Source organism: Gossypium raimondii, chromosome 3, assembly GCF_025698545.1.
Source record: "Gossypium raimondii isolate GPD5lz chromosome 3, ASM2569854v1, whole genome shotgun sequence".
Classification (NCBI taxonomy): domain Eukaryota; kingdom Viridiplantae; phylum Streptophyta; class Magnoliopsida; order Malvales; family Malvaceae; genus Gossypium; species Gossypium raimondii.
Genome location: NC_068567.1, coordinates 21,839,370 through 21,860,669, shown reverse-complemented (window position 1 = coordinate 21,860,669; position 21,300 = coordinate 21,839,370). Strand labels below are relative to the sequence as shown.

Genomic DNA, 21,300 nt, shown 5'->3' with positions numbered 1-21,300 from the left:
AACAGGGGACTTCAAAAACCATTCTGACCCTGTCTCACTAAAATTCAAATATCTCATAATATATAATTCCTTTGCCTACATTGTTTCTTTCATGTGAAAATAGACTCGATAAGATTTAATTCTATATATCATTCACTCTCTAATTCTATTTCTACTATTCTTGGTGATTTTTCAAAATCACGTCAATGCTGCTGTCCAAAAACTATTCCATTGCAAATTTTTACTCTTTTATAATTTCTTTGTATTAACTATCATTTAGGCATACATAACATCAAAACATGTTCTTAAATAGCCATTTCAATAGCTAATCATTATCATGTACTTCCATTCTATTCATTAGCCATATCATAAGGATACACACACAAAATGACTAAGTCTCTATACATGACATAACTTAAAACGTTTCAACCACAAAATACTAAGATGTCTGTTGATAGTGTGAAACGATCTCTGACGTCCTTACGATCCCTGAATTGGCTTGGCGATACTATAAAAAAAAGGGAGTAAATAAAGGGAGTAAGCATAAAGCTTAGTAAGTTTACAAGCAAATAAATAACAACATTTATCATAAATAATTATACTCATAAATTATCATCAAGTATCATGATCTTTACTTCTTCTTTACTTACTCTCTTACTTGTTTACTTACTTGCTTACTTAAATAACTCATGATTATAACTTACTCCTCCCTTGCTGAAATTTCTTTCTCAACTGATAACTGAGATATTCATAACCTTTATAACTCACCTGAATCTATTTATTATGCTTTTACCTGAACTTTCATGTAACATAGTCTATTTACTAGCCCGTTGAACCACTTAGAATACTAAGGATACTCGGGTCTCCTATCTATTATGGTCTTACATGGGATGTTTTCTGTACTGCCAAAGCCATATCCCAGATATGGTCTTACATGAGAGATTCTCATATCGGAGCCCATGCCATGTCCCAAACATAGTCTTACGGGGGACCTCTCATCTCGGTGCCAACGCCATGTCCTAGACATGATCTTACGGGGGACCTCTCATATCCTCAAAAATGCCAATGCCATGTCCCAGACATGGTCTTACACGGGATCTCATCTCCTAATGTCATGACATTTGTATCCGATACATTCTTAATGTTTCAACGGGACTTTTTAACACTGATTCTCAACATTAAACAATTTCATGAAATAAGTACATAATTGCTGGAAAATAAAAAAATTAATAATAATTATTGAAATATTGTATTTATTTACCGTAAACTTACCTTAGTAAAAAATATGATCAAATCTAGCAACTTAGTCCTCAACCTTTTTCTTTCCCCGGTCTAACTTCAGATTTCGTTCTTCTTGATCTATAATAGAAAATTTAGCTTATTTAATACTCAAATTCATCAAAACAGTCATTGACTCGAACTTTGAAAAAATTACAATTTTGCCCCTAAACTTTTGCATATTTACACTTTTGCCCCAAAGCTCAGAAATTAAAATTCATCCCTTATTCTTATGTTTTATGACATGATGAACATCTCTCCCTTCTATAGCAACATAAAATTCTCACTCTAACATTTACTTATGAACATTAGGTATTTTTACTGATTATGTCGTTTTACTCATTTTCACTTAAAACCGCCTAGCAAAAGTTGTTTAACATAATTTAAAGCTCCATATTCTACCATAAAACATCAAAATAAACACATTTCACCTATGGGTATTTTTCAAAATATTAACCCTAGCATGAATTAATGGTAGAATAAGCTAAATCGAGCTACGAGGACTCCAAAAACGTAAAAAAACATTAAAAACGGGGCTTGGATGCACTTACTATGAGCTTGAGAAAGTGAAGAAACCCTAGCTATGGAGTCTCTTGAAATTCAGCCCTTATGGAGAAGATGAGCACATTTTGCCATATTTTTCCCTTTTAATTCTTTTTATTACCAAATGACTAAAATGCCCTTCATTAAAACTTTAGTTATTTTTATCTATGCATGCCCAGTTTTGTCCATGAAAATCTAATGGTCTAATTACCATTTAAGTACCTCTACTTCAATTATGCACTTCAATTAAATCCTTTATCATCTAAAACTCATATTTACCCACTTTTGCAATTAGACCCTAATATGTAATTTAGACATGCAATCGCTGAAATTTCTTATCGATATTCTAACACATGCATCCAATCAATCGGTAAATCATAAAAATTAATCACAATAAACTTTTCTATCTCGGATTTTTGGTTTCACAACCACTTTCCATTTAGGCCCTATTTTGGGCTGTTACAAAATGGCTAAGAAGCAAATCGGGACCAGTTTTAAATTATTTAGAAAGTTTAGGAAAAAAACTGTAAAATTTGCAAAATAGTGATCACACGACCATGTGCCTCACATGGTTGAGACACAAGCCTATGTCTTAGGTCGTGTAACCTTCGAACTAGGGACACACGACCGTATTCCAGCCTGTGTCCTCACCCGTGTAACTCTCTGAGTACGGTGACATGGTCGTGTCACACACACGTGTGCTAGGTCGTGTAACTCATTGACTTACACCTTTTGAAATCCTCAGATGACACATGGCTGAGTCACACGCCCATATTTCAGGTTGTGTGGACCCAAAATATACCTATAATCAAGCCATTACAATACCATTTCATGCATAAACATTCAACCTATTTCAGCACACATTCAAAGTACCTAAACATCATTCAAACTTACATAAATATGCGACTTGAACAACCTAAGTCAACTAACCAATGTGCCATTCAAAGTGCTGCCTTATTTTCAAACATGAATACTTGATTCCATTATGTAACTAAATCACATTACAAAATACCATTTCCAAGCCAGCATTATCGTACCATATGACCATGCACAACAATTATCTAAACATATCCATAAGCTACATTTCAAGCTTACCAACCTAGTCCATATAGATACTAAAACATACCACATTTAACCATCATCAACCATTCAAAACATACCATAAGATCATGATTTTTAATCGCTAAAGGTGGTTAAAATGACTGTACTTATCAAGCCATACCATCCATCATATAAACATAAACTTCAAGACATAAGCATAAGAATTCAACCATCCAATACATTCATGAGTCATCAATACAAAAGACCTATACATGCCATTATAAACCTAAGCCATAATACTTAAAACTACTGAATTGATTGCTGGATAGTGTGATAGATCTCCAACGAGCTTCAAACCAAATCGAGCTTCCGATGGCCTATAAAACATAGAGAAGAAAACACATAAGCAACAAATGCTTAGCAAGCTCGTATAAACTTAAATTAAACTTACCACTTCATTAATACAATTCATAGATTAAACATAAATCATTACCAATGCCATAAGCTTGGTATAGGCCTATTGGAACACCATCAAACTCTCAAATTAGTAAGTTCACCTATCCATGATATAAATGAATTCATCCATTGTATAGGTAAATTTCTCATATATAAGCACATCATTTAATTTATCAATCTTTTATAGCACCATGTTACATATGAGATCATCTATAATATATGAACTTTACCATGCATGAACATAACCTTTAATTCATCAACAATACCATAGTCATAAACCTTTTATAAAATTATATACCATTCCATTTACTTACTTACCATTCCATCCAAAATGGTTAGCATAATCCTAAACAACATAATTAATTCACAAATTAGCACACTTGTACATAATTCAAATGCATTCATCCATAAAAGAAATAGATTTATACATGTAATCACACCATTTAGATCATAAATCCTTTACATAAGTTCATGATTCATTCCATTTGGATACTTACCATTTTGTTTCCTTTTCATACCTGTTGAACCATCTAGAATTACATTGGATACATGGGAAAGTTCACACAAAGTGTGCTCGTACATATAACCTTAACGTTTCCTTAACATCAATGCTCACACGAGCTGTAAAATGGGCCTGCTCATACGAGCTGTGGGTCAGAATGCAAGCTACACGATGCTGCTCACACGAGCTGTGGAGTATCTGCAGCAAATGCAGGACCTCAGCCATCGGTAGGACATTCAGGACCAACACCCAAAACATGAAATCCCTAATGACATGTCATTTGTATCCTATGAATTCCTAAGTTTCAACCGAGCTCGTGGTATGACATGTTATTATCTAATATTTAGGAGTCAAATATGGTATTAAAATCAATTTTGAATTGATAATTTTTACTATTTGAATGAATAATTAGGTTTAAGTGATATGACCCTAAAATCAAGTGGTTTTAGAAAATGAGGTATCGGGACCTCGTTTCCATAATCCGAGTTGTAAATATTTTATCAAATATTTACAGTGTTATTAAGGTCGCATTAAAATTTGGCTAAGAAATTTTAATGTTTAGTTCGTCAATTGAATAAAAGGACTAAATTGTAATAGATGTTAAAACTCATTTATTATTGAATTACGTGATTAAAGGGAAAAAATAGTAAAGATGGGAGGTTTTATTATGTAATTATGCCATTTCTAAATTGCATGGATGGTTAAAGCATGAAATAGGTTGAAATTTATGCATAATTGAAGGGTAAATTGGTAATTTAATAAAGAAATAATTAGTAAAATAAAACAAAAGGGAATTATCATCTTCCTAATTGTTTTTGACAGAATTTGAGAAAGGAGAAAATCACCATTGAAGGTTGAAGGTTCGTCCATCACATTTTCTTTGCATGTCAGTTCAATTTGAGCTTATTTCTTGTAATTTTTATGTTTTTGAGATCATTGCAACTAGGTCTAGCTAACCCATAGCTTCGTTTTTGAAACTATCAAAAATTTTAGATGATACCATTTAGGAGTTCTTCATGTTCATGATGTTAAATAATATATTTGAGTTGTTAGTTGTTGATTATGAGTATTTTATTAAGTGATTTTTTATAATTTTAATGTTTAGAGATTAAATTGTTGAAAAAGTAAAGTTCAAAGTAAATTGTGCGAAATGAAGAGAAAAGTGGCCTGATATGAAACCTTAAGAAAATCGGTTAACATGAAATTGTATTAAATGTGGTGAAATTTCAAGTTTTGGATTTAGGGACTAAATTGCATAAAAGCTAAAAGATTAGGGGTAATTTTGTAAGTTTTCCACTAATAAGAGTTAAAAGTTAAATTAATTATTTTAAGTTATTGAAGAGTTTAATGGAGTGAAACATTATTATTTAGAGCACAAAACAATTCAAACGGATCAAAATTGAGGAAATTTTGTGGTTGGATTAGTCGTCGACTTCGTTGTTACAACTGTATTTGTCGAGGTAAGTTCGTATATGGATAGAAATTATTATTTTCCATTTTGGATGAATGTAAATAGTTATTTATGTTTTGGTTAATCTAATTGATAAAGTTGAGATAAATTATTATTATGGGTCAATTAGAGGAATTAATCAAATTAAAGGATATGTGAACTATTGTTAATGTATTTGGTGATTATTAATTATTGATTGTCTATATAAATGTTACTTGGATTGAGGTAAGTTCATAATGTTTGATGTGGAAATTGTAAGTTTCTTGAAAATAAGTTAATTGTTCCTAATAAATTGTATAAATACATGTGAAATTTTATATGTTATAATAGTATTTTAAATATTGAAATTAAATTCACATGAAAGTGATTAATGGATGGTGACAATCCTTGTGATGGCACATTGACAATATGAATATATATTGATATTCTATTATGTGTACGGAAACGATGAAGTGCCCTTGATTGATAAATTTGTATAAAGGTAATGAATTACATAAAATGCCCAATTGAACGTAGTAATCACTAGGATACGATTGGCATGCCAATAGGGTCAATATGTGTGCTTGTACGGGGTTTTCACTTCAGTGCCTTTGTTTGCACTTCGGTGCCTTTGTATACACTTTAGTGTCCCTGTTCACATTACGGTGCCCCTGTTTGCACATTTGTGCCCTGTCAACACTTCGGTGCTCCTTTTATGCATCTATGATGCCTCTGGTGTGGTGTAGCTACCCGAGTATCCGAGTCAAGTTACTAGTTCATCGAGCTAAATATTAATGACTTTACAAAAGTATTTATGTGATTAAAGGCTAATGTATAGTCAAGATATTAGTAAATGTTAAATTTTTAATGAATTACTTGATCATGTGTGAGTATAATTATATCAATGATTATACGGTTAAAGATAGTTGTTTATAGATATAGATATAGATCAATGAGTTTGGATTGAATTATTATTATAGTACAGAAGCGTCACGATGAATGATTTTCAGACTAATAAGTGCTTCAAAATGATTAACATTCAAGACTAATAAGTGCTTCATAAATGATTAACATGATGATTAATCTATTTATGTAGTTTTCACTTTTAAGTGAAAGTAAGTGATTCTGGATTATATGTTTATATGAAAGTTTGAAACGAAAGATGAATTGTAGAATAATCACATGTTAAGTGTGTAGGTGTTATCGTAAGAAGAAATTTTTAAGTGAAATAGTTAGATGAAATGCTTATATGGAAAAAAAATATATGTATATGCAAGGCTACACCAATTATCCATGAGAGGTGTAGTGAATAGAAAACAAAAGTTAGCTTAAGATATAATGAAAATTATGCCTAGTTTTTTATTCTGATATGTTCAGTAGTTAAGTTGCCTTTATGCGAACTTACTAAGCATTATTGCTTACGTTAGTTGTTTTCTTTTCCTGTAGATCATCAGAAGGCTCGGTCGATTGGAATCTCGTCGGAGCACCGTCACGCTATTCATTTATTATAATGGTAGTTTTTTATTACTTTGATTTTGGTTATAAGTGTCATGTATAGGGTTGAATGTCTATTTGGTATGTTGGTTTGGTACATTTTGATGCCTTACCAAGTTATGTCATTTTGGTTACCTTATAATTCTTGTATTTAAGGTTCTTTTGGTATGTTGATGATGGCTTACAAATGATTAATTTAAGACATGGTTTGGCACATATTTGAATTAGGTCTTTATGCATGTATTGAGGTAATGTTAGCACGTATAGTTCCCTAGAATGGCATATTGGTTAGGTGATTTTGGATGATTGAAATGGCATGTTTATATAGGTTTCAATGGTGTTTGAACCATTGAATGTGTGCCTAAATGGTTTGATTGGTTAGATATGAATTAGGCTTGAATTGGCATGAGTTTAGGTACATTTTTGGGTTCATACAGCTTGAGACACGGGCTGTCACACGGCTGTGTGACACACACGGCCTGGCGACATAGCCGTGTGTAATTTGTAAGTTAATTAATGTTTCAAGTCAGTAAGTTACACTGCCTGGCGCACAGGTGTGTGACATGGTCGTGTGACCCTACTGAGTGTGTTACATGGATGAGGACGCAGGCTGAGACACGGTCGTGTGTCCCTTGTTCGAAAGTTACATGGCCTGAGACACATGCGTGTGTCTCAACTGTGTGAGGCACACAGCCTAGCCACACGGGCGTGTGGCCCTATTTTGAAAATTTTACATTTTTTTCCTAGACTTTCCATGTTGTTTCAAATTGGTCCCGTATTGCTTCTAAACTATTTTTTTGGGCCTCGAGGGCTCGATTTAGGGACAGTATGCATGTATATGATTGGCTTATGATGCAATTATATTATTGAATGATATAAAGTTTAAAATTTTTGATTGTACTGTAATGCTCTATAACCCTAATCCAACGACTGAGACGGGTTAGCGGTGTTGTACTAATAGTGTTTACAACTTCACTAAATTTAATACAAATCCTTCCAAAGTAATCCTTGAGGCGTTGCCTCTAAGGGAGCCCCTCTATATGCATACACAGCTATTGTATTCCACCTAGCTTCTAACGAAAGATTGGCTTGGACCCTCTCAAATTTTTAGTACCTTTAATGAACCTGTAATTTGAGTAGGAAGCTTATAAGTTTAGGTGAACTTAGTGAGATTCACATATATTTATAAAATAAAACAAATTTAAAGCATTCAACTCAAATTTTAACGCCTTGTTAACCGTATTCATTAATTTCGATAGCCAACGATTGGCAATTGCTCAAATGGATTCTACAACTACGGTCTCCCTCAGGAATTCCATATCTTTAAAGCCTTACAGCGCTAGGGCTCACTATTATTGCCGAGGTCCTTACCTTTGTCACAAAATCCCTAGAGAAGGCTTTTTAACACCTATCACTATTGTAACATCCTAAGACCAGGTCTGGAAGTTTTGGCCTCGCAAGTGAGAGTTTGCCAATGTTCTGGTGAACTAGTGTACAACAAAAGATGTGGTAAAGGGGTTTGCCAGATTCATTAGAAGTTGTGTTTGCCAATCTATTTGGTGAACTGGGGGTTCGTTAACCTATTTTGCGAACTGGGGATTCACCGGTTGAGTTGGGAATTGGGGGTTCGCAAGTTAGATTTAAGTCAGACTCAAATTAGGAAATAAAGATACTATGTATCTACGATAATTTTCGTGTACGTAACCTTCTAGTAAACCGAATAGGTTCCTAAGTCAAGTCAGGTATCCTAAGATCACTAAGACACTTAGTGCCTATAAATACAACCATTATTCCATGAAAATTCCATAATTTATATTTTGTTGTCAAGTCTCTATTCCATGAAAATTCCCTATAAATACACCCGGCCCGGCTCGGCCCATGATCACCTCTAGTGGGGTCTCAGACCTTCCCACTAAGCTTATTCTCGTTGCCTATAGCCAACATGTTTTACTTTTGCTTCTTTTTTTCTATGTTTCTCTCCCACATCCTTAAAAAAATTCTTTTAAGTTATCTTTTTTACAGGAGACGAGGAAAGTTTCCAGAAGCTTGTCAAACGCCATTGATAAGTACCAGCTAATTGGTAATTTTTGGGAAAACTCTTAGGATCTTGTCGAGAAAATTTAAATATTTGAATTAGTGCATGCATAATCAATTTTCAATAGATGAATGTTCTGGTAATTATGACTCCTTCTTATTTAGCTTAAGAAGCTAGCGAAAGTCTGAACAATCGAGGCAAAGGACCAATAAAGTAGATTTTATCCTGAAGTTCTTGGTGAGTTTCGTCTTGTTTATTTTCAGTTATGAAAATTCTATGATATTTGGGCTATGAAAGGTAAGTTGACCTTGCCAAAGACAGGTCAATGTATCTTGTATTGACAAATGTGTAATAAGTTCGTTTTGTGTGCGTGAGCATGGCCATGATCGACGTGCCCAGTGTCAAATTGTTTGTGATATATAAAAATGTGGAAAGAAGATTTATTTGTGATGCCTTTGGTGGGGCAGCTTTATTTCAAACTGGAATAACAAATCATGATCTGAACTTACGGGAGAACACGTGTTCAATCTAACAAAGAATATAAAAACAAATATGATTTGGCTAAATAAAATTGTGGATTCTAAAAGTGGGCCCGAGGCTGGAACAAGGTTGAGTTATAGGTAAACATACGTGACTCTAAAAAGTGCGTATAAGTTGTTAGTATGTGTCCACTAGGGATACAGTGTGCGTTGTTTTGGCTAAGTGTCGTTATTGGAAAATTGTATTGGAAACTTGGTGCAATGCGTTTGTAAGACTGAGTCTCAAAAATGTTTTTATTTTTAGGTCGATTATTGGTAATCCGATAAACAACATGTATCCACTTGGAACTCACTAAGTTTAAATGAACTTACTCCGTTACCTTTCTTTCTCAGGTAATTAATAAGTAGAAGAAGATCCATAGAAGGGGACTGCACTAGAGTTGCGTCTACAAGTGAGTCACTCTTTTGTTTTGTATCATGTATAGTTGTTCGGCAAATGACGTATATACACGTTTTGTTTTTAACTTTTGATTTTACTTCACAAATGTATTGTTTCGTCTTATAATGTTTAATTTACCTTGTTTATAATGGTGATCACCAAATTCCCTAATTTGCAGTTTCCAAAACTATCTTTTCCTAAGTGCATTCCCCTTTAATGGTGGAGCCTGATTAATGGGTAGTTTATTTATTCCTATTATCCTCCTTAAAGATGCAATACCAAATGAGTAAGGAATAACATTTTAAACGTAAAGAGGAAATCCCTATAATTATTTTCTCAAATTTTGAAACAAGTCAAGGTTTTGAATATCTCAATAATGCCCCGATCTGTTGGGTGATTGTTTGGTTGGCTGGTACATGCCATGTCTTTTTAACTGGCTAATAGGTGTTACAGTCTTTCCCGACTGCAAAGCAATTGGATTTGCATGCTCTTTCCCATTTCTTCGAGGATTGCTCTCAGTGTTACTGGGGATACTCTGGCCATTTTGCTGTTGAAACATCGTCATTAGTTGATTCATTTGATCATAGAGGCTATCCTTTTGAGATTTGAGCCTTCAACATGTGGCTTTGACTTGTTGAATGTCAGTCTTTATCCCCTTCTAGTCGATCGAATCGTTGACCACATGCAGCATGGTCGTTACCCACAGATCTTTGTTGTAAGTGTGGAGGTTGGTAATTAGGGTTTTAGATATTTGAATAGGGATCTTGACCCCTATTACCTATGAAATTCTCCTCTTCCAATAAGTGAATGTTTCATTGGGCCACATATATGAATTCATTGCCATATCATCTATGATTTTATTGGCTCATTCGAATGTGTAGGACATGACTGATCCTCCAACCCCTCTATCTAGGTAGGATCTGATATTACCGTCAACACCATTATAAAAAATTTGAATCTAAAACCATGCTTGTAGTCCATGGTGTGGGCACTTCATGAGCATTGACTTGAAATGTTCCAACGCCTCGTATAGGGATTCACCTTCGTATTGCTTAAAGTTGGTAATTTCTCACCTAAGCTGAATCTTTCGGCTAATCGAGGAAATTTTGTATAGGAATTTTTCCACTAAATCGTCTCATGTGGTGATGGAAATTGGTTCTAACAAGTCTAGCCAATTAGCCGCATTATCGCACAAACAAAACAAAAATAACTAGAGACGTACATCATCGGATACCCATTGTCCTTAAAGATGTCGTAGAGTTGTAGAAACCACTTTAAGTGCTGGTTTGGGTCTTCCTGCATATTTCTTTTAAACTGCAGTGAGTTTTGGATCATCAGGATTGTGGCTGCCTTTATTTCAAAATTATTGGCGTTAATCGTTGGCGTTTCAATACTACTCGCACCGTACCAAGTGTTGGTAAGGCGTACTCGCGCAACGTCCTTTGATCCATCGAGACTTCTTCTTGGATGTTTGCTCGTCGCTCTTATGGATATTCAAATAACGAATTATCTACTCAGGATCTAGGTATGGCTCGATTGGGGTGCTTCCGCTTCGGGTCATAAACAACCTGAAAAACGAAAAAGAGATTAAACAAAAATTAAAAATAAAAGAAATAAAAGTATTGTATTTATAGTCTTTAACTTTCCTATTTATATTATTAATTGTAAATATTTTTTCTAGATTTAATGTCGAAACCACCCTGGCAACGGCGCCAACAACTTGACCACTGCCAAACATGAGAACGTTTGACTAAAAAATACTACACGAAATATATACAAAATTAAAACAGTGGTGTCCGCAACTATAATAACATAGTATTGTGTTACAGCGGAACATAGAGAAGTATTTCGAGGATTGTACCCAAGGGAGGATGAATTAAATGTTTTGAAAACCTCTTTAATAAGTCTAGATAGTATTGGTTAAATTCTATATTACGATAAATGATAAAAAAAGTTGAATATCGAAAACTAAATAACTACAACAAATAAACAATAAAATGAACAAACGATTAAATCAATTAAACAAATTAGGAAGATTAACTCGTTTCAGGGGTTGTAATTAACTTCAGATTCAGGTTTTAGGGTTGATTAACTATTAACTAACCACTTATTACCTCCCAGCCACTAACTAATCAATTAATTGGTTGATACTCGCTTATTTCCCAACCTCACTTTCTCAACCAGGATAAATTACAATTTACTCGAAAAACTTATATAACACCCCTAACCGTTCTCTGTTGCCAAATTAGGGTTACAGAGTATTACAACACATATCAAAACAATATACATCATTAAACCATCCATTTATTAATTTAAATAACAACATTCGAATCTACATTTCATTGATAGCATAATCACAATTACGGGCCATAAAACAAGCTTACGGGACCCAAAAAATAGTTTGGGAACAATCAAAGACTAATTTGAAACAGAATAGAAAGTTTTAGAAAAATCTAAAAATTTTGAAAATAGGGCTCACACGGTCGTGTGACAAAGTCGGGGCCATGTAGCTCAAGGACATGGCCTTGTCGCCAAATCGTGCATAACTTGAAATAGGGTCACATGGCCGTCTCGTCGCTTGTGTGCCCACCCGTGTCCTAGGCCGTGTGGGCATTTAAAATGAGGTCATAAGGTAGTGTCGCTAGGCTGTGTAACACTCTGCGATCGCGTGAGTTTAACCTACAGCAAAATTTAAGAAGACACACGATCATGTGACAGCCCGTGTCCCAGGCCGTGTACACCCTTAAAAGCTTTCAAAACAAGGTACCTTTTAACCAAATGTTAGCTACCAAGCTAACCCAAAATCAATAATTTCCATAGTTAAAAAAAACATATTCAAATAGGCTTAAAACATACCAAACCAACATCTTAAGTGCCTAACCAATGTGCCCTCATTGACACCACAATTCAATTATAAAAAACTATCCACATTTCATACCAACTAATAGCATTCAAATTCACATATCCATACATAATGCATATATCAAACTTACCATATTTCAAATAGCCAGAGACAAGTTCACAAAGACATATACATACCAAAGCCATAAACTCATATACAAGTAACTTACCTAACTTTATACTAACTAAAGTAGCATGACGTAAAGTCACTAGTCAAATCTTACACATAACACACCTATTACATGCCATATAACCCAATGGTAAACATTTCAAAAACTACCAAAAGATATTCGAATAGTGTGATTCTTCGAGTTGATCTGATCGCCCGATTCTACAAAACTTAATCTACAAAGAAATAGAAGAAAAGAAACGAGTAAGCTATACTAGAGCTTAGTAAGTTCAATGGTTAAAATGATAAACTTATCGTAAAAACATATAAATCACATAGTAACAGTTAATAAACTATAATCCTGTCAATCACAACCATTCATTAGGTGAGTCTTTATATCGATTCTCATAATAAATAATCTATTCAATTATACTAAATCATTCAATATCAACTCATGTAACCAATCAAGAAATTTTATAACCATTTAAAATCTACCTGATGAACGATATAACGGATTTGGATACAAGATTAACTATCTAGAACACACCAAAACGCTCAAACGAGCTTATCCAACCAATAACACACCTGGGAACCAAGTGCCTAGCCCGTAGGCTAACATCCCTCCGAAACACACTTGGGCACTGAGTGCATGCCCGAAGGCTTTACATCCACCCCCGATAACACAACAGAATCATTATAAATATAACACGATAGTCCGCAATAAATGCTAGACCCCGATATATTCAATGAGCAGTAACGAATCAATCATCATCATCTCATCACAAGCCAAACCCGTATCGCGCACATTAAAAACTTATGGGCATGCCAACTACATCCTATCCTACGTTCATCAGCTCAATATATTATCGAGTAAAAATACTCAAATCAATTACTAACTTGACTCACATCCATTTAATACAATTCAATAATTTCAGAATATCCAACAAATACAACTCACAATTTATTTAACATTGTAGTTCATAGAAAACTAAACAGTACAAACTTACCAGGGATAAACTATAGAGACAGTAATAGTTCAGGGACTACTCAGCAACTTTCCCTTTTCCTCAGTTATCTACTTGTTTTCAATATGTAAGGACTAAACAAGAACTAAAACAAATTGAAGATGATGATAATATTTTCATCTTTTTTTCCTTTTCAAAATTAACTAAAATTTTTAAACCATTATGGTTTATTTGCTTAATAAAACCTTTTAATATAATTAATTAATCATTTAACATGTTTAACTAATAGGAACTAACTATTGTAAATTTTACGATTTAGCCCTTTTTAATTAATTAACTACCTAGACAATAAAATTCTTAATAAAAAAATTATATGACACTAATGACCTCGTAAATATTAATTAATATTTACAAGCTGACATGTTGTAATTGTGGCCCCGAAACCATTATTTCCAACACCACTAAAAAATAGGTTGTTACAACTTATCTCCTGACCGTCAACCTCTGTCACTACTGTATTTTCATCTTTGATTTCGTCTTCTAACATTTTACACCCTTCTAGTTGTTTATCACATCTTATTGCTTCTCTTCGTAAACTTTGGGCGATTTTCTTGATTTCAGGATTAAACTCTAACGATTCTCTTAGATTTGACCCGGTCATTAAGAAAAGAAAACAAAGTTTGATTATTGTCAATCCTCGACAATAATGCCAAAATTTAACGGTTGTTAAAAACACCAAAATAAATCCTATGCCTAAAAATAGAATATAAAATTTTTAATATAGGAAGTAGGGTCAATCCCATAGGGATTGGCTTGACAGTGTTCGAATTTCTCACAACCAAGGCACTTTGTGGACAATTTCGTGCCCACGACTTTTGCAGACCTGTGTAAAATGAATAAAGAGGGATTCAAGTAATACGACATTAAAATAAATAAAAATCAAAGAATAATATAGTAGTAAATAAAAATAGAATTCACAATTAAATAAGAGAAACCCAATTGATGAATATTATAGCCTTAGGTGCGATGTCAATCACGGTCCTAGAGTTAATCACTGACTATTGATATCTTCTAGGTTATTGGTAAACCAGATATTGTAACACTCCAAACCCGATCCTTAAGGAGGATCCAAGAATGTCGTGTCATTACTTTAAAAGCATTATCTTAAAAATTGTTTCTGGCGCAACTAACTTAAACTATAGTTTCAGGTGATATGAAATATAAACCATTTGATGTACAAGACTAATTAAAATAAAACATTGTATTACCATAAATACTTCATTGTAAATTCATTAGAATCACACTTTCGTGAACATAAGTTTAAATACAAGATTCATTCTTCAAAATTAAACATCTCGACATCACCCCCACATCATGCATAATACAAAACACTAGAAATCTTACAACAGTAATTGTCATCTAGCGTAGTCCAACAACACTTCTTTTACTTCTACAACAAGCCTGACAAAGGGAGGTAACTAAGTAAGTTCAAAGAACTTAGTGAGTTCTCAGAGAAAACATATCAAACATTTACTAATACACACAAATGGATCATTTCAAAGAGTCAAACAATCACATTATATGCCAAATGGCTAGTACCGTACACAGATAACCTATATGCCTGTTACCTTTCCTTTGGCGTATACAGTACGCCCATGACACCATTTACACAAAATTTCTCCATGTTAACCACGTACCCAGATCCTTTAGTTAGAGTCATATCATTCATTTCCTTTGTTGTGATTTTTCAATATGGTTTGCAACATATAATTGGCCTACTAGAGAATACACAACCATTTTCATTTATCGTGATTTGCCAGTTCAATGCAAAATCCATTGAAGGCAACGCCACAAATATGTTTTCCTTAACAATTGTTTCCATGATCCAATTCATATCGTTCTTGCCAGAGTAGAAAGTAGTGGTTTGAACATGAATAATATTTCTTACTCTTTAACATAGACAAACCAAAATCAGACTAACAGCTCTGAACAACCATCATTCATATACAAACGTTTCATCTTTACAGGGTATGAATACTTACCTTAAGCAAAATATAGGCAAAGACAGTATACACATGGAAGTAAGAAGGAACTCACCAGAAAGTGCTGCAAGTCTAAATAGCAGGACCTTTGCCCTTATCGTAGGGACCTTCAAGAGTGTCTTGAGTTATATTATAGATAGTTAAACTTATCAGATCGCTATAGCCGAAACTAAACATGCTTACAAGAAACATCATTCTAAAACCCAGATTTAAGAAGTTTCCTTCCTTACATACAAATTGAACACTAAAGCATATAGCACTAAGATCATGTAAATAACCAAGAATAACCTAGAGTCCATCGATAGTTGCCAGGGTGCTCAAACGAACGAAGGAGTTGGCTGAATACAGCAGACCCAATTTCAAGCAAATTTCTAGTCTTAATTTTCAAAAAGAGTTAGAGTAGAGAAAAATCTAGAAGGGAAATGGATGCCAAGAAGACATAAAACTTGGACAATAAGTCATTACTAACTTTATACAACTAAACACGGAAGCAAGGTTTAGTGGACAAGTCAAATTATCCCATTAGCCCTCTCTTGATAATTGTGACTAAGTACTCTCACCATAATTTTAGTCTTATCAACTACTGTAAGTTAGTTTCATTCTAACTAGTTCTCATTAGAGTAACTAAATTGTCTCGCCCAAAAATAAAAATAAGTCTATCAAATTACAAACTTAACTTAAATTCCTAAACAACTGGGGTGGCATATACTCCACAGGAGAGTCCGCCAAACTACCAAGCTTGCCAAACACAAGCCAGCTAGCGCAATCAAAGAGTTTTATACTTAGTCAAAACTAATACCTTACTCATTCAAAATTTAATTTAAATACCATATCTCGATAAACAGTAACCAGATACTAGGACTTCGTCGGGTGGGCTATTATAACTCTCCCCCACTTAGAAAATTTCGTCCCCGAAATTCATACTTGAAAACAACTGAGGATACTGATCTCTCATTAGGCTTTCTATTTCCCAGGTAGCTTCTTCAATACTATGATTCCTCCATAACACTTTAACCAAAGGGATTCTTTTATTTCTTAGCTCTTTTACCTCCCTTGCTAGAATACATATAGGCTCTTCTTAATAGGACAAGTTCAGTTCAATCTTTAAATCTTCAATTTGCACAACATGATCAGGATTAGAACTATACCTTCTCAACATTGATACATTAAGTACATTGTGGATATTTAATAGCTCAGGAGACAGAGCCAACTTGTAAGCCACTGGTCCAACCTTCTCAAAAACTTCACAAGGCCCTACAAACCTTGGACTCAATTTTCCTTTCTAGCCAAACCTGATGATTTTTTTCTAGGGAGAAACTTTCAAAAATACCTTATCTCCTACCTCAAAGGAAATTTCTTTTCTTTTCAAATCTACATAAGTTTTTTTTATGATCATATGCAGCTTTTAAATGATTACGAATGATAGCATCTTTCTCTTTGGTTTCACATACCAGATCTAGACCCATTAACTTTCTTTCACTAAGCTCCATCCAACAAGTAGGTGTTCTACACCTTCTACCATACAAAGCTTCGAATGGAGACATCTTCAAGCCGGCATAGAAATTGTTGTTATAAGTAAACTCGACCAAAAGAACATATCTTTCCCAGTTTATTCCAAAATCAATTACACAGCTCCTCAACATGTCTTCCAAAACCTGAACAACTCTTCCAAACTGACCATCAATTTTAGTGTGGAATGCAATACTGAATTACAGCTTAGTTCCCAATGATCTCTACAACTAATTCTAGAACCTCAAGGTAAACCTTGGATCCCTATTAGACACTATGGAAGATAGAATTCCATGCATGCATACTATTTCAGCAATATAGAGTTTAGCCAATTTCTCCAAAGAATAAGTAGTATTCACATGCATAAAATGGGTTGACTTAGTTAGCCGATCTATTACCACCAATACAAAATTCTTTTTGGACGGGCTGAAGGGCAATCCTAATACCAAATCCATGGTAATCTTATCCAATTTATATTCTAGAATTTCCAAAGGATACACTTTACCTAAAATAACTTGATGTTTAGCCTTAACTCTATACAAGTGAAATAGGTTAAGACAGACTCTGCAATTTCCCTTTTCATGCGAGGTCACCAATAAGAGATTTTTAAATCTCTGTATGTTTTGATGCTTCCTAAATGAAGTGAAAAAGGTCCTTGATGAGTTTCTTTAAGTAATTCTTTTTGTAATCATTTCCCCACTAGTACAAACATTCTATTCCTGAATCTTAGCTCACCATCTTTTCCTATACTAAAGTTTGCTGTTTTGCCAGACATCATTCTTTTCTTGAACCGATCACACTGAATATATTTCATCTATTCATCCAATACCTAAGATAGATAGGTTGGCTTTACAACTAAACCTGCTAGCAATGTTCCACTATCAAACATAGTTACCCTAGCTCGAAGAGACAATAAGGCTACCACAGTTTTCCTGCTCAATGCATCTGCTACTACATTTGCTTTTCTGAGATGATACTCAATGATCAAATCATAGTCCTTTAACAGCTCTAACCACCTCATTTGGAGCAGATTCAAGTCTTTCTAAGTCATCAAGTACTTCAAACTTTTATGATCAGAAAATATGTGACATTTCTTACCATACAAATAATGCCTCCATAATTTCAATGCTAAAATCATTATTGCCAATTCTAAGTCATGTGTAGGGTAGTTTCTTTCATGAGGTTTCAACTAGCATGACATATAAGCTATGACCTTCCCTCTCTACATCAGCAAACATCCTAACCTATTCAGAGACTCATCTGTATAAACTGTGTACTCTATCCCAAGCTCTAGTTGTGTAATATCGGAGCTTCAGTCAGAACTATCTTCAATTTCTCAAAACTCTATTGAAATTCGTAGTTTCACTCAAATTTTTCTTTCTTTTTCAACAACTGAGTGACAGGCAATGCTATCATTGAAAAACCTTTCACGAACCTACTGTAATACCCAGCTAAACCTAGAAAAATGCAGACTTCAAAAACATTTGTGGGCTAGTTCCACTCAAGAACTGCCTTTACCTTAATAAGATCTACCACAATACCATTAGTCGAGATGACATTGGAAACACGAAAATTTACACATTTTTACATACCCTTTTTAACATAAAATCATACAGTGTCAATAAAATTCTTGTCGAAAAAATAATTATTTTTTACAAAATAATTAAAATGTACTTAAAATATGAACATGTTGAATTTCATTTAATTTTATAATTAATTTTTTAAAAATTTTGGTTATTTTCGATAGATTTGCACAAAGGGCGAAAAATGGCTCGGCAGACACTACTAGAAGTGCAAAACTGAAAAGCAATTTTAGGTATCGTGGTGAACTAAATTTCAGCCTAAGACTGTCCAAAATTATATTAATTTATAATATAATTATTTTTAATTTATATCCAATTTAATTTAGGTTAATAATTTTTTATTAATTAATTATGAAAAAGTGGTCCAGTTGAACTGAACCGAGTGAATCGAACCGACCAAGAAATGGACAGACCAAAAACCGTCCCAAGAGCTGACCAAAATCAGCTTATTAGCTGATTATTTAAGCTTGCAAAGAGGCCCTTGAAGACTTGTTCAAGTTGAAATCAAACCCCTCCACAATTGGTGGCTTTATAGATTTTCCACAAGCCTAAATTAGCAAAGTTGAAACTATCAACCTGCCACATGTGTGGTCGGCCAAGGGAGGGCTCTTTGGCTCATAATTTTAGCTATTTTTAGCATCCCTACTCAGCTATAAAACCCCCTTAGGCTAGTCATTTGAAAAACACACCTCAAACATTCACATCTTTCCTTTCTTCTCTCCACTTTCTCTCTTCTTTTCCATTCCAAAATTCCCTTTCTCTCTTGCCGATTTCTCCTCTTGGGAAAGGGGCATTCATCAGCTATTTGGAGCAGCAATTAAGTGTTCATAGTAGCCTTGGTCGATGAGGACAACAGAGAAGGAAGAACAGAGAAACTAGTCAAGCCACGGAAAAACACCAAATTTAATTCTTGTTCCCTATCTTTTTAATTTTTGTTGTTGTTATGCTGAACATATATATAAATATTTATGTTGTTGGAATGGTTAATTTAATCAATTTAGCTTAAATTTAATTTGTGTTAGGTTGATTGCATTTTGTTTGTTAAAATTATTAAAATTGTGTTTATGTTGTTATAGGCCTCGGTAAGATGCTTGATTAAGTAAAATCATGACTAAGTTATTCTTGCATTACAATTGTTAGGTAACTAATGAATTAATTATTTAAACGGATTGAAATTGTAATTAATGGACAAAGTACTTAATCAGTGCATGTTTAATCATCTAAGGTAGCTGAGGGTTAGATTAGCAATGGTAGTTGACGATACATTTGCCTCGCATAACTTGCAAGATTATTGTGATTAAACTATTTCAAGGTAAGGATACTTTGTTACCTCGCATAGTCTTTTATGTGCTTATTAAATCGAGTTAATTGTTTGAATTGACATAGGGATATGTACAAGAGATTATTTCTATTTAATAAGTATGTATGTGCAATAACATATTTGCCTATTAAGATTTGTTTAATCGGTTGAATTGACATAGGGATATAGTCAAGAGATAAATGGATTTTGGTAGGTGAGTATGTTCAAAAGTTAGAAAATTACAGAGTTGCCGTGAACTTATTCGTAACAATATACACATGAGTTTAATAATTCTAAGTTAAGAAATGTAATTAATCTAACACAATTATGTCATCTTGATTAAAATCATATTTTGAAATCGTGCATTGAGATTTATTTATTTATTTAGTTCACTTAGTTTAAAATCTTAGTTTTTAATCACTCTCTTCAAACAAAATATTTTTCTTCACCAATGTGTTTTAAATAGCATTCATAAATATTTCTTTTCACAGTCCCTGTGGGTACGATAACTCAACATTTACTTGTCATTTTATTACTTGTTGCGATTGTGTACACTTGCACATTTCCGTCGTTCTATACATGTCCTAGAAAATGCACTTCTTTCAGCCAAAACTCACATTTACTAAACTTAGCATACAACTGATTATTACGCAGGGTTCTCAATACAATTATCAAATGCTCTTCATGATCGATCTCATTCTTATAATAAACTAATATATCATCAATAAACACCACTACAAACTAATCTAAATAAGGCTGAAATACCCTGTTCATCAAATCCATGAATACAGTAGGCGCATTTGTTAACCTAAATGACATTACCAAAAATTCATAGTAACCATACCTTGATCGAAAGGTTGTTTTACTTACATCATCACCTTTAATGTTTATTGATAATAACCTAACTTTAAGTCGATTTTGGCCCACTTAACTGATCAAATAAATCTACAATTCTTGGCAGAAGGTACTTATTCATGATCGTAATCTTGTTTAGTTGGCTACAATGTATACATAGGCGTATAGTTCCATCTTTCTTCTTTACAAATGAAATTGCTGCACCCCAAGGTGACACAGAAGGCCTAATAAAACCCTTACTCAATAGATCTTGCAATTGTTCTTTTAACTCTTTAAGCTCTAAGGACGCCATTCTGTAGGGAGTACACAATATAGGAGCTATTTTAGGCTCTAGATCAATCGAAAATTCTCTCTCTCTCTC

General features: G+C 33.7%; 1 non-coding gene across 1 annotated transcript; it reads left to right on the top strand.

The window, feature by feature from the left end:
• The first annotated feature begins 10,649 nt into the window (after nucleotides 1–10,649).
• Nucleotides 10,650–10,755, top strand: LOC128040139 (small nucleolar RNA R71). The gene has a single exon (XR_008194799.1). It is a non-coding gene; the product is annotated as a small nucleolar RNA R71 (small nucleolar RNA).
• Nucleotides 10,756–21,300: the final 10,545 nt, after the last annotated feature.